Source organism: Heliconius melpomene, chromosome 17 (genome assembly GCF_056956725.1).
Source record: "Heliconius melpomene rosina isolate 202511_hmr_F chromosome 17, ASM5695672v1, whole genome shotgun sequence".
Lineage (NCBI taxonomy): Eukaryota > Metazoa > Arthropoda > Insecta > Lepidoptera > Nymphalidae > Heliconius > Heliconius melpomene.
In genome coordinates, this window is record NC_140405.1 from 2,067,894 (window position 1) to 2,095,452 (window position 27,559).

Here is a 27,559-nt window from a genome sequence, read left to right on the forward strand (position 1 = left end):
TGCGTGCGTCTTACCTCAGTCAGTGAGGACAAGTCCTTTTATATATATAGATAATCTGATATGAGAATGAAATGTTTTATCTTTAAACTTTCTCTAGTAGGATAAAAAAGTAAATCTGAAAAAATATGGTATTCTCACCTTATTCCGCAAAATGTAAAACATATGTAAATGTAAAGATAGGGTAAAAAACGTAACATAATTTTTCTATACATAACCCTTCCTCGAACTGGGCCAAAGAGAAAGCGACGTTGTTTTTTAAATTTTTAATAAAGGAACCTAAAACATTCATCATATCAAAGGTAAAGAAGCGTTTTGATCTGGATTTTAATATTTTACAGCGCAATGAAACATGATGTTAGAGTTTTTCATTATAGAAATTAACATGCACGCTCATATAAATGTGTACTCGCTGTGCCTTATAAAGATCATGTTTTATATATCTTTTTAGTTTAATTGTTATACAAATGTTTACATTAAATTAATTAATTTGTTTTATAAACAGACCGTCTGACTGTAATCGCGACGGTTCTGGGTTCGATTCGGGGGACAACAATTAGTGTAGTTTTACCTTGTACTGGACTATTGAGTAGATTTTTGGTGTTGGCCTGGTGGTCAAAAAAAATCTAATCAAGTTTTACGGTTGAATTTTATTCTGAGTGAACAGAAAACTCTCGGCATTCTTCTCCCATTCTTTTAACAGTGAAGTCAACAACGACAATTGACGATTGCTTAACATTTAACTAGGCTCACATTCCACATTTATGTTTTTGATGGAGATATAACTACGTTTTGTACACAAATTGTTACTGTTAATAATGTATACTTAGTTATTTATAAAATCTTCTTGTTTTCCTACGATTTATTTTAATTTAATTTTAATTACCAGTTTTCCGATTTTTCCTTTAAGTATAGGGTAGGCAACCTACTGTTAAAACGCTCCGTTACCCACTTTCCGCCGGATTCTAAAGGCATTACGTGTTGAGTGGCGGAACTCACCGCCGCACTGTTGACTCGATACCAGAATTGTGAAAACATTCGTTTCCTCGAGTGGGGATCGAACCCACAACCAGTCGCGATTACAGTCACACTTTATGCCCCTGCGCCATGAAGGCCTCATTAAAAATAAATAAAAAATATATTAAAATTTATTATATAATACACACATGTAATATAAACCTGTATTCTAATTGGTATAATTTTCATTGGATCATTTATAATATGTAACCGTAGTGCTTCAGAATAATAAAGGCAATTTCTTTCTTTCAAGTAGCGGCAATTAAATTTAACTTAGCGACTTTCTTTTTAATTTTTAAGCGATTGTGTAATGTAAGTGTGCCGCAGTACTTAAGACCAATTGTTAAATTTTTGTGAACAAAATTGATAAACAAAAAATGTTTTGGGGTCAGATTTATCCTACTAGCGGCCTCTCATTCTTTCAATAATTATATTTTAAATAATTTTTAGCACGCAGCTTCACGCTTTTTCCCGCATAGCAAAGTTTTATTTAGGCAAATTTATATAATAAAATCTTTAAGCACTAATATTGTAAAAGAAATGGTTACCTATCGCCCGTATGTTAGGCGCTTTACAAAATTTATTACGTGGAACATTTCTAGCGGTGTACCGTGTGCCGGCCATTAGTGAGGCTTGTCATGTTATATTTTCACTTGTCGCACTCCCTGATGGGATATTTCACACGCGATGTCCAAATTCTAATAATGGCGTATATTCATTGAAATTCTAATGGTTCATTTGTCATAGAAGTGTATTTTTCATAAGGCAAATAGAAATAAAATGTTAACAGAAATGACTTACGAGTCAGCAAGTACTTCCAGTTTCCTTTTGTTGTAACCTGAACTTGGCTAGATGTACTCCCGCGTGTTCATATTTTGATCTATTATTCAGAGTAACAGAATATGAATCTGTCTCTTGTATACTGTATGTCATATTGAATCAAATCAAATTAAGTCAAGCAAAATCGAATTTCTCATTGCAATACACTTTGCAGTTTGCCATGAATAACTTGGAGGATTTTATATTTGTAACTTATGTCCATGCAACGGTTTGTATCGATCGAAGTAAATATGACTTTTGTAAACTATGAGACTGACATGACTGTCTATAATTGCATAATACACGCAAGAGTTGTGGAACTACAAGTTTCAAAGAAGATTTCAATATTAACTGTTTTTTTTGTTTATAATTAAAGCGCGGCGTTAGTTTATGCAAATGCATCCAAAATGTGCAGAAAGTAAACTATAGAGAGAGCGATAGATCTTACCGGTCTACTAGTCTACTAATTTTAGCATTCTTATTTTAAAGTTATACATTTTTGATACAAAAAATACTGCTAGAATATTTTTTTTAACTTTTATATTAAGTTATAAACAATTTTAGTACATACTTAAATACCTTTAAGTCGATGGCTTAACTTTAAACGGCATTTCGTGTTTGAAACAAAATATTACTCATAACTGCTAGTGAAAAATTAAGCTATATTGACTAATAAAATTCTTATAATGGCACTCATTGCAATAAATTTTATGTAAATTTACGAGTATGTATGGCCGTTAAACAGCTTAATTTGGTTATTTTTTGTAAGTTTTCTAGGTAACTCTGAATCTTAGATTGGTTTTCGTAGATACAATTTCAACCCGGAAATGTCTGCATTAAGTTACTATGAAATAAATAAACTTAAATATAAATATATTTTTAGAAATATACATTAAAAACATAACTTCATTAGTGGATGTTGCTACTTCATGTGTATGAATCGCTTGATTTTTGCTGTTGAATTTGGATAAGTTTAATTGAGCAGTCTAAATGTATATTGCTGCTTGTTAGTTCAAATCATATGGAACTTTTATATAGGTAGTTGTTGTATTTCAGTAAAGCAGGATAAGCGGAAGGAATCTGAAAATGGATGCGATGGAAGTGTTGAGACTCTGCCGTCCTCTTAAGATATTTCTGTTTCCCACTCTCCGCCGAATTCTGGAGGCATTGTGTGTTGATCGGCGGAACACAACGCCGCGCTCTGCGCGACGTTTTAGGCAAGAAAAAAACAAAAATAAAATGGAATATGCAGAATAGACTATCTTAACACTATATTTACTGGACAGAGGAAACCAATTTCGAAATTCATATAAACTTAGCCCCAGGCGAGAATTGAACTCACAACCATCATGTACAAAATCAAACTTCAACAGCGCTACAATAGAAATAAATAAAGTAAAAAAAATAGCGTTCAACCTTAAGGCACTGTGAGGCCAGATTTGAAATGGCTTAGTTCTAATTACAATGGCCTCTGAAAACAATAGCATTGTCTACAAGCAACAGACTGTGGAATAATGGTGAATCGTCCCCTGGCGAGCCTACCTCAATTCGCCAGTTATCATCTTATTTGCATACTTTATAATATAGCCTTCGGGTTATCAGAAAAATAAGTGAATATTTTGTAAAAAATGTAAAAATTCATAGACATTTGAAATAACTTAAATTCGCTTTCAAATATTCAGACATGCTACTGAGCGTTGCGGGCTTTTTCTTATATAATTATTGAAACCAGTTTTGTCGCGTGTCTTACAGCTCAGTCTCTTCATTCACTCTGTACGACTGTCATTGAGTGACTTTGAGTTCAGTCTGACTTTTGAGTTCAGTCATTCAAATAGTTTTGCTTTCTAAGAAAACATGTCTTGAATTAGACTATCCATCTTTAAGACAATTTCTATATATATCTCTATTTATCGTAAAAATATGATTAATTTAAATCTACACTTATAAATAATAGCATGAACTGAGAAACAAGAAAATAAATCTATTAACAATGAATTTACTCGCCTTGCCGACTTGTGACTCCAGAAATAGCTGCGGTTTGCCGCAAACGGAATTCAGTTATGTGTCAAGTGTATTGGATTGTGACCTTTGTCATACAATTTCTTAGGGAAATGTGTGGTTAGTTATTTTAATAAAAAATATATTGTTTTTAAAATCATATTGTGGAAGGATAATTAATTAAGTTCTTCAGCAGAATGATAATAAAATTGGTTAGCTGCGTAACAAGTGTTCATAAACTTTTTTAATATGATATGTTTTTTATCTTCACGCTGTATTCCAAACATAGCAGGGAACCTGGGAAGTAGTATAACTGATAATAGAGCCAGGACCTGAATAATGGAACTCTTCAGAGGTTACTGATAAACCACAAGAGGTTAAGCGCATAAATAATTTATAGCTTAGAACACAATCTATGGCACTTGTAGAGCTTGATGTGGAAAAGAGTCTAAGTTGTTTTTTTTTTAAATATACATTATTAATTTTAAAAAATATAAGATATATATTTTTTTATTTAATATAATGGAAAAAACTAATAATGGACAAAAAGTATTTTTGGTTATAAATTTTATAATAAGTAGGTGTCCGGTATCGATCTCCATAGATCCATTTAAAAACATTTTTAGTTATGAATACTTAATCTCATCGGTCTTTTTAACTTTACGCTGTATTCCGCATCTAGCAGGATATACAGAGATATTCTGGGTACCTAATGTTAAGACAGCCCATTTCCACCAAGACATTTCCGTTAACTACTTTACACCGAATTCTAAACGATGTGATATATTTTTATTTAATAATAATTACTTAACTCAAAGAATAATACATTTTTAGGTAGCGGGACACGAACTCGCTCCTCTTAGATATCATTGGATAGCTAATTAAGCCATACGTTTCTTTTACGCTACGTAAAAAGCAAAGAAAGATCTTACTATACAAATATTAATTTAATTTATAGGTTTAGTAGCGGGAATCTTGACCTCGACTCAAGAGGCTATCGCTTAACCGTTTGTTCAAGTACGGAATGCGGAAAGCAGTATTGCTTGAAACTGATCCTAAACAGTAGTGGGTTGAATACTTATATTGTTATTTACGATGTTTATAATTTAATATTAGCTTTACGCTGTATCTCACATACAGAAGGATAGGCAAAGGGAACCTGAAATGTGTAGACACTCTATTCTCCATTTTCCACCAAATTTTCGAAACATTGCGTGCTGAGTGGCGGAACCCAACGCTGCGCTTTGTCCTATTACTAGAACGAAAATCAAGATGAGTCAAACACAAAACCATCATCATCTTCTCCACGACATCCTCAATATCTCAGTAATCTTTTGTCTTCTTTATATATACAATGTAGATAATAATGAATATTAAACTCTTCCTATACTAAATGTCTGACAATACAATACTAAATATCAGAGCAGCAATTACGCGTGTATATTGGATATTTGGTACCTATTTTCCTTGGAGAGTATATTGGGAGCACTGAGAGAGAGGACTTTCTACGGAAAAAGGGAAAAAACAAGATTTTACGTTTCATAATCTACGCGGTAGTGGGGTCAGTCCTGGCGCAGGGGCGCAACTTGCGACTGTAAGCGCGACAGGTTGTGGGTTCGATGTCCAGTGGAAAAAATTAAAGAATTCATATTACATATTTCATTTTTTCTCGCTGGTATGGAGGTAAAGCTTGGCGTTGAGATCCGCCACTAAACACACGATGTCTCAAAAACTTCGGGGAAAATTGGGGAACGGAGTGTCTTAACGGAGTGTGTTCCCTCTGCCTACCTGCTGTATGCGGGTATTACAATTAGTGAAAAATAAATGTACTTTAGCTAACAATATAAAATTAAATAAACATAATTATAATTTTAATGATGCCAATAAGGTTCATAGTAAAACCAGATAATACAGTATCAATGTCGGTAAGCAGCTTATCTTGGAAATGGCACCTTATTGAGTTATTGCGTGATTGCCTACTTATTATAGCAAAAAATTATCACAATGATATTGAGAGGGAAAACATGTAAAATATATATCTTCATTTCTGATAAGTTATTTTGTATGGAGTAAATGAGGCGTATTAGACCCACCCTTACATATATAATATTAATAAAATTAAATAGTGCAAGTTATAAGTTCGTTGTACTACAATATCTGATGAAATTACGAGTACTGTAAGAATATAAGTATGATTCGAATCCCTCACCGGAGGTTCCGTACAACTTTTAAGTTTGTATGGGACAGGAACAGAAAGTGCGACTTATAAAAGTTGACAAACTTAATGAATTCATTTTGTATGGTATTAACTACAAACATAAAGTTTCGATAAACTTTCGAGGGTAGGTGCAAAAAGTGACAACAGCTGATTTTTAGAGCTCTCATAGTTTATTAATTTTTAAAATAATTTTTACAAGTGTTTACTATATAAAAGTAATGAGTTAAGTTGTCTAACCTGCCAGCAGTGTGATTCCTTTAAAAATTTCCATCATTCTACAAGAAGTATAATTAAACAAGTGACCTCAAGTAACCTTGAAGCAACTGTGTAGTACATACTTTTTTAAAATATTCTCAAGCATTACCATGGATTCTATTAAGCACTCGATAGATGAGCTGACGCAGCACTTCAATTTTCAAATGGCTGAATTTCAAAAAAGTTTAAACAATGCAAGCAACATGGCAAGCCCAACAACTAACATTACATCCCAGTTCAATACTTTTAGATCATTTGTATTGAATGCTCTGGAGGGGCTTCAGCTTCAGGTGCAGCTTCTTACTAGACAGTATGACAACATGGAAATGCGAAGTCGTAGAAAAATATTGTTAGTACATGGTGTCACTGAACAAAGAAATGAGGACACTGCATCGCAAGTGACCCAGGTGCTGGCCAAACATCTCAAAGTCTCAGATTTCTGTGCAGATGACTTCACTAGAGTCCAGCGCCTGGGTAAAATCTCTCCAGGGAAGTCAAGGCCCATTTTAGTCAAGTTCAGAGACCAATCGCTTAGGAATCAAATATGGTACTCAAAATCAACTCTTAAGAACACAGGTATTACTCTCTCTGAATTTCTAACCAAGGCCAGACATGAAACTTTTATGCTGGCAAGACAGCGGTTTGGTATCTCTAAATGCTGGACAAAAGACGGCTTTGTAATTGTTATTGGCCCGGACGGTAAGCGTCATACTATAGTTCACTGTGCGGAACTTGATTGTATATCCACCAATTTAGAACCTCGAAGTCAAGGTACATGCGCTCCCACTACTGTCAAGTCAGCTGCTGCAGCCAAGCCAACTGTTCGTCCAATGAGAAGAGTTGTAAAAAAGTAACCTGTTTGTTTACGCTTCTGTTTCACAGATTTAGTGAAGTGGGTTTTTCCTATTAAGTTATATGTTTTTGTTTTTTTTTTCTTTTTTTTTTTAGTCCACACTTATCTACTATTTGTTTGGTTCTTAATATTCAATAATGTTGTTTTTAGTTAACTATATGTAAGTTTACCCACTATTTTCATTTTCTTTTTGTTAAGCGATATAAACAAACGCAATAATGACAGTCGACATCTACATAGTGATAGATAATATATGCCGCTAAAATCGTTTCGTTATACGATAACAAGTCTTGTGTATTTATGTAATTTTTCTTTAATTTTTTTTTATTATAGTAGTCAACTTTAAAATACTGCTGACGGTTGAACAAAGTGTCGCATTACAGTTCTATTTTATTTAATATTATTTTATATATATTGTCATTAATATTTATATATATCAATATTATTATTATTATTATTATTTTTATATATATATTTATATTATCTATATTTAAATATAATATAATATATACGTTTATATTATTTGTGTATTAATATTAAGTTATTGTTAGTATGCATAATAATGATAGTGTTTATAGTGGTAGTATATCTGATAATTCTTTTCACCAGTGCGTTTCTACAACATCCGACGATAGTTGCCATAGCATATCTGATCCTCTCAACTCAATATTAGACAGCAAACTTAAAAACTTTTCAAAAAATTTTAATGTAGTCCACATCAATGCGCAAAGCATACCAGCCCATTATCCAGACCTCCTTGACTCATTTAATGTAAGAGATGTTCATGCAGTACTCGTATCTGAGACATTTCTCAAACCCAGTTTACCATCAACTGCATATGCCCTACCGGGTTTTCACCTGATACGAAACGATAGGACAGGGAAAGGTGGAGAGGGAGTAGCTATTTATCTTAGGAGCCACATTCCCTTTTCAATATTAGATAAATCGCCTTCAGCTTACTCAAATTCATCGGAACATATCTTTATAGAGGTCCTATTTGGCACTCTTAAGATGTTACTTGGTGTCTTTTATAGTCCCACCTTACATGTGAATTATTTTGATTCGTTTGAGATTCTTTTAGAAAAGTATGTGCCAGAAGTTGACCACTCCATCATAATGGGTGACTTTAACACATGTCTCATTAAGAAAGACACACGCTCAACTCGGCTTAAAACCATAATCAATAGCTCTAACCTAAATATCCTTCCGACGAATGCAACCCACCTCTTCCCTGGTTGCGTGCCATCCTTGCTGGACCTCATGGTTGTCTCATCAAACGAGCGCGTAGCTACCTTCGGACAAATCTCAGCGGAAGCGTTCTCCTATCACGACCTCGTTTACCTATCATACAAAATACGACCACCCAAGCTAAAGCCAACGGTAGTGATGCGAAGATCCTTCAATAACATCGACAACGAAAAATTTATGAGTGATCTTAGTCGTATTGACTGGGATTGCATTTTTAATGCAGGTACTATTAATGATAAATTAAATATTTTTAATTCCATATTAATTGAGCTTTTCGACATTCACGCGCCGCTTCGACCAATAAAAATAAAACATCTCCCTGCTCCGTGGTTAACGCAAGATATTAAGATACTTATGGTCAAACGAAATACTGCAAAGTCCAAATACAAAATGAATCCTACGGATGCAAATCTTCAGAGGTACAAAAAACTACGGAACAGATGTAACAAGGCTTGCAGAGATGCGCGACGTAACCATATTTTTACATCTATAGACCCCAGGAGTCCTGCAAAAACTTGGAAATTTCTGAATGCGATGGGAATAGGAGGTAGACGCACTCGGCATACACCAATCTTAAGCAACTGCATGGATTTAGATTCACTGAATAATTTCTTTACGAATGTCAATAAGATGGACGACATCACTAAATTAAACACCCTTCAATCACTGTCATTACTTCCGAATCCTTCACCTCCTTTCCTTTTCAAACCCATCTCTACGGCACAAATCCGTAAGCACGTGATAGCCATTAAATCGGATGCTACTGGCTATGATAATATTAGTCGTCGTATGATTATATTATCGCTTAATTATGTTCTTCCTGTCTTATCCCATATCTTTAACTTCTCCCTTTCGTCCAGTGAATTTCCTGATGCTTGGCGCCATGCACTAGTGATCCCTATCCCAAAAACATCCAAAACGTCCAATCCAACATCCTTCTCTAACCATAGGCCGATTTCCATTCTTCCCTTCCTGTCCAAAGTCCTCGAACGTATTGTTCATGAACAACTATACTTATTTTTACATAATAATAATATCCTTTCCCCTTTCCAATCAGGTTTCCGCCCTGGACATAGCACAGTAACTGCACTTAATAAAGTCTGTGATGATATTCGATTCGGTATTGACAACCAGCAAGTTACTCTACTTGTTCTGCTAGACTTTTCAAATGCCTTCAATTCTGTTGACTTTGATATATTGCTAGCCATATTAAAGTCCATAAATTTTTCCTCAACAGCTACTGAATGGTTTTCTTCATACCTTCGCGGCCGCAGACAGAGTGTCATACTGGATGGTAGACAATCCTCACTAAGCCATATTAGCGCTGGCGTGCCTCAGGGTGGTGTGCTGTCTCCCCTCCTTTTTTCCATTTTCATTAACACTCTCACTCCACATATATCGTCTTCTTATCATCTTTACGCTGATGATTTACAAATTTATACAACCGTAGCCACGAATGAAATTTCTAGCGCGGTTGCTAAAATTAACTCCGACCTTCAGCTAATAAGTATCTGGTGTAAAACATTTGGGCTTTCTTTAAACCCAAATAAATCTCAGCTATGTATTTTTGGTAACTCTAAACAACTGTTTAAATTACATGTACCTCTACCATCGGTTTCGCTTGATAATATATGTTTAGAGCCTAGTGAGAGTGTTGTGAACTTGGGGATCAGAATGGATAGCACATTTTCCTGGTCACCCCGCGTTTCTGAGCTTAGTCGTAGGGTTTTCTCCGCCTTAGGGGGACTAAGAAGATGGAAGAACCTCTTACCATTGAAAACCAAAATATCCTTAGCCCACACTCTTCTCCTTCCCATTCTAGATTACGCCGATTCTTGCTATCTGGATTTGTCTCAGCAACTGCTTAATAAGCTCGAGCGTCTGCAAAATGCTATAATAAGATTTATATTTGGACTTAAAAAGTACGACCATGTGTCACAGTTTCGTGCTCAACTGAAATGGCTCTCAATAAAATACAGGCGTAATCTACATTCCCTCACTCTCCTTTATACCATCCTTTTTCATCCTATTACTCCTTCGTACCTTAAAGAACGGTTTAAGTTCTTAGGGTCGAATTCCTTTCATGTCCAATGTCTCCGTTCCCGCACTGACAACCTCCTTCAAACACCTTTGTCCCGATCGAAATGCTATGGTGACTCCTTTACTGTCAAGACAGTAAAGCTCTGGAATGAGCTGCCGGTGAATATCAGAAAATCTCAGACGGTTGGAATATTTAAACGTCGTCTTAAACAATACTACCTGGAACAGTCTATAAACTGATTTTATTACACTTAGTTTATGTATGAATATTTGTGTATGTATGTATATGTGTATCTGTGTATATATGTATCTATGTATATATGTATCTATGTAAATATATGTATCTATGTAAATATATGTTTATATATATATATATATATATGTGTGTATCTATATATGTAATATTATTAATACATATGTTTATATTAAAGTAATCATAGTAAGTAGTTAGGTATATGTTTGTAGAAGATATTTTATTTTATTATTATAAGTAATACAATGCTTTTTGCACCGTTCTGCATTTGTGTTCTACATATCCTGTAATGTCGGTTGCCTGTAAGAGATCGCTCTTAGCGATAAGGCCGCCATTGCACATTAATCTTATATATACTGTGTAGTCAAATGTATAGTCCAATTGTAAAAGTGCAATAAAGTGTTATTATTATTATTATTATTATTATAAAGTTAATTTTTTTTTTCTATAAAATCCTTACAAAATTTCGTTTGTATTGTAAGTTCTCACTTAGTGCCAAATTTCATAACTCTATATAGATCTATGAGATGTACTCTGTAGCTTTTGATTACTCGGCGAATTCCATACAAAACGCAGGGAAAACGATACAAGCTCTCGTATCTTCTGACTACATTGACTTAGAATCTAGATTTTTTCTGTACTCCAAGGAACCGTAAATTAACTTAATATTTTCTTTATTCAGTTTGATACCTCCATCCTTGAACAAAGTGGTCGTATAAGGGTTTCATTTTTACTTATTTAGGCACAGAACCCTAAAAATAACATTTTCTTCTATATTTATTATATAACACAAAAGTTATAAGGTCCCAGGTGAGCATATAGCAAAAATTATAGTTTCGCTCCATTGTTACGACGGCAGAATCGTGCCAATGGGAAATTGCATGCTAGGAACGCATTCACCAATCTCTTATAAAGGCTCTATAATTTTAAGTGCAAGTTTCGTAGTTTACCGCAATTTTCTTTCCAGTTCATTTCGAATAAGGGGCAGTTCTTATCGGATAAGAGTTTTACAATTATCTTTTTGTATAATGTTGGTTTAGTTAATAAGTAATTAATTTTAATCCTATTCTGTGGAACAAACATCTGTCCTTACTAACTTTAATTTTATAAATATTTAAATTTGTGAGGATTGATGTTTATTTCACTTTCACGAAAAAGCTAGTGAATGAATTTAGATGAAACTTGACAGTAATATATATAACACATAGGCTACAATTTATGTTAGAACTTCGTATAATTGGGCTATAAAATAGAAATAAATCAAAGTAAAAGCAGGAAAGAATGCTTTAAATCAAAAATGAGATACATACATACTCTTACATTAATTATTTTGATTGTCATATTTCGTCAACGGAAAGTGGTGAACGGAGTTTTAAGACTAGGTTGCTATACTAGACTAGGCTATATTTGGGATACAGTGTGAAGCTGTATTTTATTTTGGTACATATAGCGATGCAAAGGCATTAACATACAATAACAAAGGTGTGACATAGGAAAGAATATAGTGATATACCACTCTATTTCCTCTATTCTCGCTTATTTTACCCAAGTTTTTTTAATGATTTCCTTTGCAACTTCATACAAAAGACCCTATATTATGAGTACTTATATGTATGTATCGCTATACAGTTATTGTTTTTACGCGCATTGTCGTTTTCAATCACCTAAGTAACAAAAACACATGCACTGTGCTTTAGGGGTGTCTCGGAACACTAACGTTGGTGACTCATTCAATGATTCATATGAAACAGGTGGGATTGCCCACCCTCGTCGGATAGGGGATGTTTTCGCAACTTTTATTTGAATAGTAGATAGTATTTCGTCACATATAATGACTGTCGACTTTAATAGTGTTTTTGGATTCTTTGTTCTGAAGTATTAGAATCCAAGCGTTATTATGTATACTACCGTAGGAATAAGACAATTTGTAAATCACATTTTACTTCCTTGAGTGTGGAATAACATTCAGTCTTTAAGAATTCCGTTGAAGATATTCCGTTCCCCATTATGACACTCCGTTCCCTACTTTCGTAGTGAGTTAACGACTGACCGTAAATGAGTGGTTTGTGGCTTCGATCCCCGCTCGCTTGAATAATTTCTGTTATTATGTTAATACCTGGGTATGTATCATTTTGCAAATCTATATAGAATAACTTGTACTTTAATTATTATTTTTTTTTACTTGGGAACCTACTGTACATTCAGTCTGTTCCTCATTCAAATATTTCTGCTCCCCACTTTCCGCAGAATTCTGGAAGAATTGTGTGGCCGAGTTGCGTGGCCGATCTCAATGGCGTGCTCTGCCTCTGCTCTAAACCAGAACAAGGAAATGAAAATATTAAATATTTCATTTTATCAGGAGGAATCGAATCCACAACCCCCGAGCTTGCGCCACGACTGGCTTCAACTTAATTTATACTAAAATTACCCAAAAGAATTTGTAAATATGTATACCCAAAGCTTATATTACTCTAAACAACATCAAAACAAACAAATTTAACATACAATATTGTAAAATTTAATATTAAATATTGTGAACAATTGAGTACTCGCATGGGATATTCGCCTCTCCTATAAGAGCAAAGAGCTACTTTACTCCAGTGCACTCAAAGCTTTTATCTGTAATAGATGCTTATTATAACGACGCTGGGTAATTCCGTTGTAACGGCGTTAGAATCTTTTTGACGGTTATGACCGGTATCATGTAGATGTAAATGTGAAAATTGCGTGCGAAGCCTCATACTGAACGTTTCTTGCTGAAAATGTATATGGTAATTAATATTCTTGAGTTTTTTTTTGTGAATTTTCATTGTATTTCTCGGAAGGTTTCTTAGTTTTTGGGACATTATTTTTAGATGTTCCATTAGGTATAATTGTGGGGTAATTATTTTTTTGTTTATTAAATGTTAAATATTAAATGCTTAATGCTTTTGCAGCTTTACGCTGTATAAATGGAACCTGGGTACCTACCATAACATAACCTAGTGTTAAGATACTCCTTTTTTTACACGCCCACTTTTTTACACGGATTGTGTGTCGGAATCACGGAAACTAAATCTTAATCTGAATAAAATAAGAAAAGTGAGGTGGGGGAGACCTTGGTTGACCTCCAAAAAGCAAAATCTATAATACCGGTGGAATTTCACGTAAAAAAGCATGAGGACTCTGAGGAGGGCATGTATTAAGAGGTTGAGGACAGTGAACCAGGCGAAAGAGGTCATTGGATGGCTACACCACAAAGGATAAAGAGTGAAGCAATTCTCTGTTAAGTCGTCGGTCCATTTTCAACCTTAAAAGAAATGCTTAAAAATAAAAGAAATATAGTCCATACGCTTATTTTTAGTTTCAAATAACTGTAATTATTCAACACCCTTATACGACTTCTGTGTAATTATGGACGTGAAGCGTATTATTATTTTTCCTAATGAGGTAGGAAGGGACTAACTTTATATTTTAAACGTCTTGTCGTTTTTATTTTCCCATGTTTATATGTATTTCGAACTAATGCTTAGACCGGGGTTTTACTTACAAAAACTCTACAATTGTTTTTCCGTTATTTCGAGATAATTACTATAATAGTGAGTGATCGCAAAGGCATTGGGCAGAAGGAACCTATTATATACATATCTTAAAATATTTGGTCATCTTTTGTCTTATTGTTAATCCTTAGTGTTAAATAGCATAATACTTATAAATTTCAAAAATAAGCTATGTAAGAGTTAAGTTAACTTAAAGGTAACTCAAATTTTCACTATAATAAGAAAAACCTTTATTAACTTAAGAAGAGTATTTCTTTGTATTTCTTCAGGTATTTCTCTAGAAGTGAACCCACTCGAAAATGTATAAAAGAAAATTTACATTCAAGGTGATTATAAATTAACCTATACAAATAGCTCAACTTTACAAATATTCTATAAAATTTATTATAGAAATGAAAATTTAAGATAGACTATAATATAATAAGGCTCGTTAAACCATTCTAGTTGCCAGCAAGTCAGTAGATATGTCGTAACACTAATTGAATAAAATTCTTTGAAAATACTTTCTTTGAAAAATAAATAGGCTTAGTTGAACCGAAGTGAAAAAGCTAGATTCTTGTTTAGGGGTCAGTGAGTACAAAAGTACTTTAAGACTTAATATTCATAATTTATTTATGTAGGCAGTCGTGGCGCCGTGATACAGTATTTGACTGAAACGGTTTGGATACAATTCCAATTTTTGTGTTTTTTTTTATTTTCTCACTCAGGTCACGCTATTATTTATGTAATCATATTAGCTTAGTTAATTAAGTAAGTTTTGTTTGCTTGTTGTTAACAATCATTGTAGAACTTTTTCTTATTTTTGTAATGCTTTTGTGTCTCTATAAAACCTTAGTGCTTACACATCCTTTTCATACATTGCATATAGGAGATATGCCATCTCTCATTTACAATATTCTTCTAAATTTGAATATCGTATATCAACACGCAACTTCATTCCATGGAGTTCTGAGTGAATAGGCACTATCTAGGCAAGTATGCTCCTCCTTTGTTCGCATCGTCACTTACCACCAGGTAAGATAGAGGACAAATGCTTGCCTATCTACAATAAAAAAAAATACTGGTCTATAATGGAAAATATATCTTTCCCAAAAAATCTAGAGAACGCACCAGATATTTCAACTTTTTCTCCCCTACATTCCGCAAGGACATTATAAATTTCTCTGTTTTAAACAAAGTATGTGCGTCGTCTGCCAGTCACTCACTAACGGAATTTTAAAATAATATATAATAAACAGATTAAATAAATTATATTAATACAGAATTTGACTCACTAATCGTTATGTCTGTGAACTTAGCAGAGCATTGTCCAGCAGATCAAAAAAAAAATGGAGTTCTCTTCGCATGCACCTGAGTTCTATAGTTCCTGATAGGTTTTATAAATAGTTCTGTCGTTTTTACCCCTGAAAAAGTTATGTAAAAAAATGATCTGCTAACTTCCCTTGGCAGATCATTTTTTTGCAAATAAAAATCGGGGCGAGATTTGCACTCATAGGGATGAATAAAATAGTTCCTGATAATTTTTAACAATAGTTCTGTTAATTTCACGAAGAAAAAAATTTTTAAACAGAAAAAAAGAACGTTCGTTTCGAAAATAGTTCGAAAGGTAAAGTAATTTTTAAAATTAATAAAATGATACTCAGACGCGAGAACTCTTTATTTTACAATAGAATATAAGTAGTTCTACGATATTAAGCCTGAAAGAAAACCAGAACTCTGAAAAAACTGCCAGCAGAGCATAGTTGATTGTATGAAATATTGAAAAATGTCCATTTCAACTCTTCATATGATACAGTACTAAATAATTTTCTATTTTAATGTGCTCAGACACGGGAACTCTTTGATTTCTACTAGAATATGAGCAGTTCTATTATACAAAGCTAACTACAAAACCAGAACTCCTGTAAAAATGCCAGCAGAGCATAGTAGAAAATTCGATTTGTTGAAAAATATCAAATTAACTTGTTGCGACGAAAAATATTTCTTAAAAATATTAATATCATTCTCAGAAGCAAGAACTCTTTATTTTACAATAGAATATAGGTAGTTCTACGATACCTAGCCTGAAAGAAAACTAGAACTCTGAAAAAACTGCCAGCAGAGCATAGTTGAACATACGAAGTATAGAAAAATGACATTTTTAACTCTACATATGTAAAAGTACTAAATTATTTTTTTGAAAGTGTTCAGATACAGGAACTCTTAAGTTTCTATTAGAATATGAGTTGTTCTATTATAAAATGCCAATTATAAAACCGGAACTCCTGTAAAAATGCCAGCAGAGCATAGTCGAAAATTCGATTTGTTGAAAAATATTAAATTAACTTGTTGCGACGAAAAATATTTTTTAAAAATATTAATATCTTGCTCAGAAGCGAGAACTCTTCATTTTTTAATAGAATATAAGTAGTTCTATGATATTTAGTCTGAAAGAAAACCAGAACTCTGAAAAAACTGCCAGCAGAGCATAGTTGTTTGTGAGAAATATTGAAAAATGTCCATTTCAACTCTTCATATGTAAAAGTACTAAATAATTTTCTATTTTAATGTGCTCAGACTCGGGAACTCTTTGATTTTTAACAGAATATGAGTAGTTCTATTATAAAAAGCCAATTATAAAACTAGAACTCCTGTAAAAATGCCAGCAGAGCATACCTGATTATTCAATTTGTCGAAAAATATCACATTAACTTGTTGCGATGAAAAATATTTTCTTAAAAATATTAATATCTTGCTCAGAAGCGAGAACTCTTCATTTTTTAATAGAATATAAGTAGTTCTACGACATTTAGCCTGAAAGAAAACCAGAACTCTGAAAAAACTGCCAGCAGAGCATAGTTGATTGTATGAAATATTGAAAAATGTCCATTTCAACTCTTCATATGATACAGTACTAAATAATTTTCTATTTTAATGTGCTCAGACACGGGAACTCTTTGATTTCTACTAGAATATGAGCAGTTCTATTATACAAAGCTAACTACAAAACCAGAACTCCTGTAAAAATGCCAGCAGAGCATAGTAGAAAATTCGATTTGTTGAAAAATATCAAATTAACTTGTTGCGACGAAAAATATTTCTTAAAAATATTAATATCATTCTCAGAAGCGAGAACTCTTTATTTTACAATAGAATATAGGTAGTTCTACGATACCTAGCCTGAAAGAAAACTAGAATTCTGAAAAAACTGCCAGCAGAGCATAGTAGATTGTATGAAATATTGAAAAATTTCCATTTCAACTCTTCATATGTGAAAGTACTAAATAATTTTGTATTTTAATGTGCTCAGACTCGGGAACTCTTTGATTTCTAACAGAATATGAGTAGTTCTGTTATAAAAAGCCAATTATAAAACTAGAACTCCTGTAAAAATGCCAGCAGAGCATACCTGATTATTCAATTTGTCGAAAAATATCACATTAACTTGTTGCGAAGAAAAATATTTTTTAAAAATATTAATATCTTGCTCAGAACCGAGAACTCTTAATTTTTCAATAGAATATAAGTAGTTCTATGATATTTAGTCTGAAAGAAAACTAGAACTCTGAAATAACTGCCAGCAGAGCATAGTTCATAGTTAGAACAAATGAAATGTAGTACTTTCACATATGAAGAGTTGAAATGGAAATTTTTCAATATTTCATACAATCTACTATGCTCTGCTGGCAGTTTTTTCAGAATTCTAGTTTTCTTTCAGGCTAGGTATCGTAGAACTACCTATATTCTATTGTAAAATAAAGAGTTCTCGCTTCTGAGAATGATATTAATATTTTTAAGAAATATTTTTCGTCGCAACAAGTTAATTTGATATTTTTCAACAAATCGAATTTTCTACTATGCTCTGCTGGCATTTTTACAGGAGTTCTGGTTTTGTAGTTAGCTTTGTATAATAGAACTGCTCATATTCTAGTAGAAATCAAAGAGTTCCCGTGTCTGAGCACATTAAAATAGAAAATTATTTAGTACTGTATCATATGAAGAGTTGAAATGGACATTTTTCAATATTTCATACAATCAACTATGCTCTGCTGGCAGTTTTTTCAGAGTTCTGGTTTTCTTTCAGGCTAAATGTCGTAGAACTACTTATATTCTATTGAAAAATTAAGAGTTCTCGGTTCTGAGCAAGATATTAATATTTTTAAAAAATATTTTTCTTCGCTACAAATTAATTTGATATTTTTCGGCAAATTAAATATTCAGGTATGCTCTGCTGGCATTTTTACAGGAGTTCTGGTTTTGTAGTTAGCTTTGTATAATAGAACTGCTCATATTCTAGTAGAAATCAAAGAGTTCCCGTGTCTGAGCACATTAAAATAGAAAATTATTTAGTACTTTTACATATGAAGAGTTGAAATGGACATTTTTCAATATTTCATACAAACAACTATGCTCTGCTGGCAGTTTTTTCAGAGTTCTGGTTTTCTTTCAGGCTAAATGTCGTAGAACTACTTATATTCTATTGAAAAATTAAGAGTTCTCGGTTCTGAGCAAGATATTAATATTTTTAAAAAATATTTTTCTTCGCTACAAATTAATTTGATATTTTTCGGCAAATTAAATATTCAGGTATGCTCTGCTGGCATTTTTACAGGAGTTCTAGTTTTATAATTGGCTTTTTATAACAGAACTACTCATATTCTGTTAGAAATCAAAGAGTTCCCGAGTCTGAGCACATTAAAATACAAAATTATTTAGTACTTTCACATATGAAGAGTTGAAATGGAAATTTTTCAATATTTCATACAATCTACTATGCTCTGCTGGCAGTTTTTTCAGAATTCTAGTTTTCTTTCAGGCTAGGTATCGTAGAACTACCTATATTCTATTGTAAAATAAAGAGTTCTCGCTTCTGAGAATGATATTAATATTTTTAAGAAATATTTTTCGTCGCAACAAGTTAATTTGATATTTTTCAACAAATCGAATTTTCTACTATGCTCTGCTGGCATTTTTACAGGAGTTCTGGTTTTGTAGTTAGCTTTGTATAATAGAACTGCTCATATTCTAGTAGAAATCAAAGAGTTCCCGTGTCTGAGCACATTAAAATAGAAATTATTTAGTACTTTTACATATGAAGAGTTGAAATTGACATTTTTCAATATTTCACACAATCAACTATGCTCTGCTGGAAGTTTTTTCAGAGTTCTGGTTTTCTTTCAGACTAAATATCATAGAACTACTTATATTCTATTGAAAAATTAAGAGTTCTCGGTTCTGAGCAAGATATTAATATTTTTAAAAAATATTTTTCTTCGCTACAAATTAATTTGATATTTTTCGGCAAATTAAATATTCAGGTATGCTCTGCTGGCATTTTTACAGGAGTTCTGGTTTTGTAGTTAGCTTTGTATAATAGAACTGCTCATATTCTAGTAGAAATCAAAGAGTTCCCGTGTCTGAGCACATTAAAATAGAAAATTATTTAGTACTGTATCATATGAAGAGTTGAAATGGACATTTTTCAATATTTCATACAATCAACTATGCTCTGCTGGCAGTTTTTTCAGAGTTCTGGTTTTCTTTCAGGCTTAATATCGTAGAACTACTTATATTCTATTGTAAAATAAAGAGTTCTCGCGTCTGAGTATCATTTTATTAATTTTAAAAATTACTTTACCTTTCGAACTATTTTCGAAACGAACGTTCTTTTTTTCTGTTTAAAAATTTTTTTCTTCGTGAAATTAACAGAACTATTGTTAAAAATTATCAGGAACTATTTTATTCATCCCTTTGAGTGCAGATCTCGCCCCGATTTTTATTTGCAAAAAAATGATCTGCCAAGGGAAGTTAGCAGATCATTTTTTTACATAACTTTTTCAGGGGTAAAAACGACAGAACTATTTATAAAACCTATCAGGAACTATAGAACTCAGGTGCATGCGAAGAGAACTCCATTTTTTTTTTGATCTGCTGGACAATGCTCTGCTAAGTTCACAGACATCTAATCGTTGCTCACTAGAAACTATGTTCGAACTATGAGCATTATCCATCTAACCAGCAAATGTTAGTAAAAGTGAAAGCCAATTACAATATGAGTAAAAGCTGTATGAGTTACCAAAATTCATATTTGTATTAGAAATTTCACTGTCAAAGTTTGTTTGCAATGTCTATTATATGAACGGCTTATACTAGACCTATAAGCCGTAGTTAGCAACTTCATAGTTTAGCTAGCATTCATATTATGAGAAACTAAAAAAGTCACAAAAACTATTCTTATAATTAATATGATTTTTATGTGAAAAAAATACTGGGTTTTCCTTAAAAACTCGATAATATTTAGATAAATTGGAAATTATTAGAAAATTTTGTTAATTTAAAAGTTTTAGCAAAGTATATAAAACTCTATCAGCTTTACGCTAGGCAGAGGGAACCTCTATCAATCGAAGACAATCTATTCTCCACTTTCCGTCGAATTCTGAGGCATTGCGTGTTGAGTGGCGGAATTCAACTCCGCGCTTTGACTCAACACCAGAGCGAAGAAATGGAAATATAAACGTAAATAAATATTTCACTTCCTCGAGTGGGGATCGAACCCCCAACCAGTCGATGTTACAGTTACACTTTGTGCCCCTGCACCACGTCTAGATATAAAATTCGATTTATATGAAAGAAAAGTATTTTTATATTTATTTTCTGTACAGATAAAAATAGACTTCATTTTCAATTTATAATAAGTGTAGTACGATTATTATAATAATAAAGAAATAGGCGATAGACTACTTGACCTGATATTGAAATTAATTTTATTAATAAAATTAAATATAGTAAAAGATATGAAATAAATTTATTATATAGCTAGAGACGAGAGACTCAGAGATATAAAATAAACTTATTATATAATTATAATTATAATATTTAATTCGATTCTAATTAATTACTTTAATCCATTATTTTAATTATTAATAATAATAATCAGCTTCACGCAGTATCCCGCATACATATAAGCAGGGGCGAGAGGCAACCTAGTGTTAAGACACTCCGTTGCCCACTTTCCGCCGAATTCTGAATTTAAGCGTCGCACTTCGCCTCGACACCAGAGCGAAGAAATGGAAATATAAATTTAAATAAATATTTCATCTCCTCGAATAGAGATCGAATCCACAACCAGTCGAACTTACAGTCACACTTTGTATCCCTGCGCCACTTTTGGCCTCTAATATAATTATTTCAATATAAAAAAATTGAAGCCGTTGTTGGACAGAGGCACAAACTTGCGACTATAAGCGCAACGGATGTGGGTTCGATTTCTACTCTGGGAAATTAAATATTTTATATTTCCCTTTCCATCTCCTTGCTCAACCCCCCCCCCCCCCCCCAACACGCAATGTATCAAGAGTTCGGCGGAAAGTGGAGAAAGGAAGTGTCTTTATGGGAACGGATTATTAAAACGCTGTGGTCCGTCTGTCTACACCGCTATGTGCGTGATAAAGCGTAAAGCTAAATAAATATAATTCAATAATTAGTCTTTTGTATTTCATTTTAAGTAAAAAAACAATATTACATTTAACTAATGATAATTTCCATACATATAAAACATAATAGTAGGTCATTATTAAATATTTCCCACTCGTCAAACGAGTGTTATTTGCGACTACATAATTACGATACGTCATATGCTATATGAAAAAAAGTAGTTGGCGTAGCCAAGTGAAAAAAGTAATTAGCTACGAATTTCTTATTTTACAGGAATTTCAACCTTTTTGCGCTCAACTTAAGAACTATTATATTTTTTCCTTTGTACATTAGAAGTATGTATTGCGTAGCACTTCTACAGTGCTTGAAGCAGGTGAGAAGTCACGCTACGCTCGTAGCACTCTACGAGACGTAGTCGTGTGTAAGAATGGATATTACTACTGTACTCTGTTAACGTCTACTTTATTATGTTAGATATTTTGTTTTTCTATTTTCTGAACAAATTATTCATGAAAAATGGTTAGGTTTATTATTTTCGTATTAGTAAATAATTAATAATATATTTTTTCATTTCTATTTATTAATAATGCTACGTTTATGGGCTCTATGCTAACTCAGTGGAATAAGTTATTGTCATTTTCTACGCTCTCGTAAAAGGAGGAGACGCGGTGTTGAGTTATGCCACTCACTACAGTTGAAGTTGGTGGTGGTTGGTTGGTGGTTAGATAATGCGTAACGAACGGACTGCCTTCATAATAAGTTCCCTTTGCCTAACTTGTATAACGCAAAGCTAAGTTTCGTTTTGTTTTTTATATATGTAACTATTTATATATTTATAAGCACTAATCATCGGAACAAATTATATAAATATTTATTTTGTCTAGTCTTGTTGATTTTGCTTTCAACCATTTAACAGCGCTAATTGACCTAAAACCTTAAAAAAGTGAGTAATCAGATCTAGATCTAGGTTATTTTTACTTATCATATAGATTAAATACGACGTGTGAAAAAAAAAAAATCTAGCCACGTGATATAATGTAACATTTATTCATATACTCTTTTTTATTAGCGCCACGACAGGTAGAGGGGACCTAGCGTTCCTCATTTTTCGCCAAATTTTAGAAGCATTGCATGTTAAGTGGCGGAACTCAACGCCGTGCTTTGCCTCGACACCAAAGCGAAGAAAATGGACGTATTAAATATTTGATTTCTTCGAATAGAAACTGAACCCGCTACCGCTGTCGCCTTGTGCCCCTGTGCCACGACTGGCCTCACTCGTACACTCATGTTCTTACATAATATCATATATTATTAAGGAAGGACTGAAAAGCGCTAAAGGAATAAAATTTTATTGAAATATGAATTCAAAGACGACTCTACACGAGTCCACGCCCACTAGCAAGAAACTCTCGCGTAATCACAAAGATTAGAAAAACTTCTGCCTATAGCAGTGACTGTTTTAAAACGAAATATTTCTAGATTATAATTATATGCGTGTATTTTTCTTTCCTAACATTTTTTTCCAAATATAATCAAAATTAATATTCGCAACAATAAACAACCTAGAAAGATATACTTCCTTTACTCATCAATAGCTGTCCATTAGGTGTCCATATTAATTTTGCCTTTTAGGTGTAAGCCTACAAAAATGTATACAGCCTTGACAAATGTGTCACGCAACGGGTAGGACATAGAGTCATTGTTAGCAATTCACTGGACTTACCTTTTGCCTTTGATACAGTGCAACCACAACACTTACTTTTGTAGAACAGTGGGATTTGATGTGGCATATTATTAGTGGGGTTTACACTGTAATATATGGACCGTTTATTTTGAGAGTGGTGTAAGTCCATTTTCTTTTGTTTCGAGAAAATTAAAGGTTAGTATGTCGATGATTATGCAATTTCATATATCGACCGATTTTCAGTTGTTCAAAAAATGGGTTTTTTTTTGAGAAATTAAACACGGACTAGTTATATATAAAAACATTACATTAAATTAAGCATGAATTACGTGATATCTCATTTTTCTCAAAAATGGACTTACACCACTCTCAAAATAAACGGTCCATATGATATTTGATTATCTGTATATATATATATATATACAGATAATCAAATATCATAGAAATAATTCTCCCGAATTCTGGATTGCGTGTTGAGCGGCGGAACTTAACGCCGTATTTTGCATCGCTATGAGAGCGAGGAAGGGGAAATATTTAATTTAACCAAATCTACGCTTATACTATTTCTATATTAATCTGCATTCTGTTTCACACCAGCTCTACCTTCCATTAAATTACCCTGTGATATTCTAAAATCGTATTTAATTCATTGGAAATAAGACTCAATTTAAATATACACTTTTTTGTTGGACTCCAACAGACATAAGTATTAGTCGCGGAAAATTAATTAAAACCGTCTTTATTCTGCAATGCACCATTTGCCGTTTAAATCTCTGAATTCACTCTTGGCTTACTATCGCGTTAAAACTTATAGTTGAACGTTCTGGATAATTTTAAATACAAATTATATTTTTACACTGCATATAACAGAGTAGTGACCTGGGATCCTCGTGTTAAAACACTCCGTACGAGCATCTATAAATGAAACACGTAAATATAAATATCCCCACAAATAAAAATCGATCCCACAATCATCGCACAAACTCAAACTTCCAATCAAACCATAACAGCTCTTAATAATAACATAACATAACATAACTATAATCTAAACCAACTAGATTACACAAACTATCACACATACACAAACATAAACTTAAGCCTCATAATCATAATATTGCATCTAAAACCACACTAACGTTGTGCATTAGTCATCTAATCTCTATAGTTAGAATTCCTGCGGTGTTTTGAGCTCGCTAGTATCAATATGTGGTATGCACTTGTGTATAGCAAACATGATCTAATTATATTGTAATATCTATCGAGGTTAGTTTGGTGGTGTGGAATAATTTTTAATTATGCACAGGAGGGTTGTCGATTCGATTTGCAATTAGGGGATAATTGTAACAAATAATAAATATATGTATGTACATACAACATATTCAGTCATTGCTTTAAAATATTTTTATTTAGCTTCACTTCTTTTTCCATTTTCCGACCAATTTATTCGTGTTGTGTCTAGTAGAGCGTTAACTATTACATTTATAATCAGCCTGTTCAATTGCACCATGACAGTATCAAAACTAATAATATTATGCTTATACTAGCGGACCCGGACGCGGCTACGCCTGCTTGAAATATAAGAATATCATTTCTATAGAAATATAATTTCAATCTATATGAAATTCTAAAAGTGACTATTATATTTATTTTCATAAGGATGAATATCAAAATATTCGTTACCGCGTATGAACGCGGTCGCGTAGCGACGACGGTTGTTATTAACATGGCAGAATAAATTGCATGTCAAATTAGAAAGTATTTTAATTTATTAGTATATATGTGTAATGTAATGTTATATAGCCTATAGCACTTCTGAAGAATGCAGCTTTCATACAAAACAAAAACAAAGTAAATCGATCCAGTAGATCCAGAGATCTTAGCGTTCAAACAAACAAACAAACAAACAAACAAACAAACTCTTCCGCTTTATTATATTAGTATAGATGAAAATGATCATTTTACATGAAAATAATATGAAAACTTATATATCTGTCGCATAAACATTCACAAATGATTTATTATTCATTTATAAATTTATCAAAAGAAGTCCATTATACGATTCGTAACATGACCTAGAAAACTTATCCAAGTCTTCGAACGCCTATCGAATGGTCTAGATTCAGAAACGATATTGATGTTATAATGCCTGAAAATATTCAGTGGGTTCGGTTATACTGTGAGATATAGGCTACCTTGGAGTTTATTTTATTTGGTAGTTAAATAACTCAAATGATAGCAACTGTTTGAGGATCGACGGCTATTGGCTCGATTCTCACTTGAGAAAATGAATTGTTATCGTTAGCTCGATCTGGATATCTGGCTAAACGTGAAAATGATTTATGCCACTGTACACGAATAGGCTTAAATTCGGGTCGAAAGTGACGAAAAGAGTGTCCTATCACCAAGTTTTCGCTACCTACACTGTTCTAAGTGTGATAAATCGGGAAAACTTGAAATGTATATTAAAAAGAATCGAAATATATTTGATTCTACAAGCATCGCGTTCTACACAACCTTTGATTACCATAATTATTTATAAAGAATATTTTTAAGTTTTCAGTTCATGTAAAAAAAAAAACATATTTAATTCAAAAAATTGATCAGACGGAAAATTAAAAATTGACAAAAATATTAGTATATTTTTTGAAAAAAAACATCGAACAAAACCACTATAAAACGGTAGTATTAAAATAATTGCCACAATCTCGTCCGTCAGTCCCCTACATGGAGATTATGCGGCGGCGTGTAAGCTACATTATATGAACTGTATATACTATATATACTACACCTACACTGTACTGGGCTTCATAGTGCCTACGTCACCGTTTTTCATAAACAACGCTTAAGCGAATGTTAAACAGCTTCAAATTCTCTATGTCAGCTTGTTTTACCATGCAAGCCTAAATAGACGGATAATTTGGTTGAATATGCTCGTAAATAATATACAGTGATTTATAAGATCATATTTTATATGTTTTCGCAAGGCAGTAGGATTGTGTTGTTTTGTAAGTAGGCAGTGGACTATGTATGGTCGAAAGATTTTACTATAAGCGCCATGGTTGTAGGTTCGTTTCATTCTCGAGGAAATATTTTTATTTTCTAGCTGTGGTAACACTCACTCACTCAACATGCAATGCCTCCAGAATTCATCAGAAAATAGTGAAAGGAACTATCTCAATGGAAACGGAGTATCTTAACACTAGTTCCCTCTGCCTTTACCTTATATGGGCGGCTTAAAGCTAATAAAAATATTTACAATATCTACTATCGAAAGCGTGCATACAAAAAAGTAATAGGCACGTAAACATTTTCAAATTGTTAACTTTAGTACTCGACTCACGTTTCATCATTCAAATATGATTTAAAAGTATAACGTGTCTATCATAAAGCGTTTCACTTTTATTAACTTCTCTTACTGTCTGAATCGTAAAAGTATTTTATTGACTGTACGAACAAACATAGCTTAATAACATTTATTATAATTGCTTAAGCTCTTTTCTGAGCTTTTATGTTTGAGCTTTTCAGATCTAATATTTTACTGTTATAAAATTTTATATTTCTATTAAAAATTGATTGTTTTTAACTTTTAACTAATATACAATAAGTATTTTTTTATGTTTAGCTTGCAGGTTCGCTCTTTAGAAAGGCAAGCAGAGAGAACCTGGATACATAATGTTTACACACTCTGTTTCCTATTAAAACACTTCCATTCCCCACTTTTCAATGAATTTTGAAGGCAGTGTTGAGTGATAGAACTCGACAAAGTGTCTTAATAATAGTTTCCCCCTGCCTACACTGTTACATATGGGATACTGCGTGAAGCTGAAAAAAAAAAAACTTGTTATTGAAAAAAAGGTTTTTTTTTGGAGGTCACAGCTCAATAATTATCATTTTCCAAAACAAATTTATTATCATTTTTTTTATAAAAATAAAATACAGTTTTAGTTATTACCATTGGAAATAAAACGTGGCTTTCATGTCATTGAACAAAATGAAATGATCAATTTTACGATAAAAGTAACAATGTGCCATGATTGGCGTAAGCTTACGTGTAAATGGAAGTAGCATATGCTCTGGTATTACCATACTACAATAAAAATAATTTTAAATGTATTTTAAAGTAAATGTGTGGTGAGAATATACATACATCTACTTCATATGGATAGGCAGGCAAGTTCATTGAAATAAATTTATTGATATAACATTTTATGTTCTGGAAATACAA

The 27,559-nt window shown here is 32.7% G+C and overlaps 1 protein-coding gene across 2 annotated transcripts in view; it reads left to right on the plus strand.

Moving 5' to 3' along the window:
* LOC146529806 (contactin-5-like) overlaps positions 1–27,559 on the plus strand; it is a 200,261-nt gene that overhangs the window by 67,346 nt on the left and 105,356 nt on the right. The gene's annotated exons all lie outside the window — the stretch shown is intronic.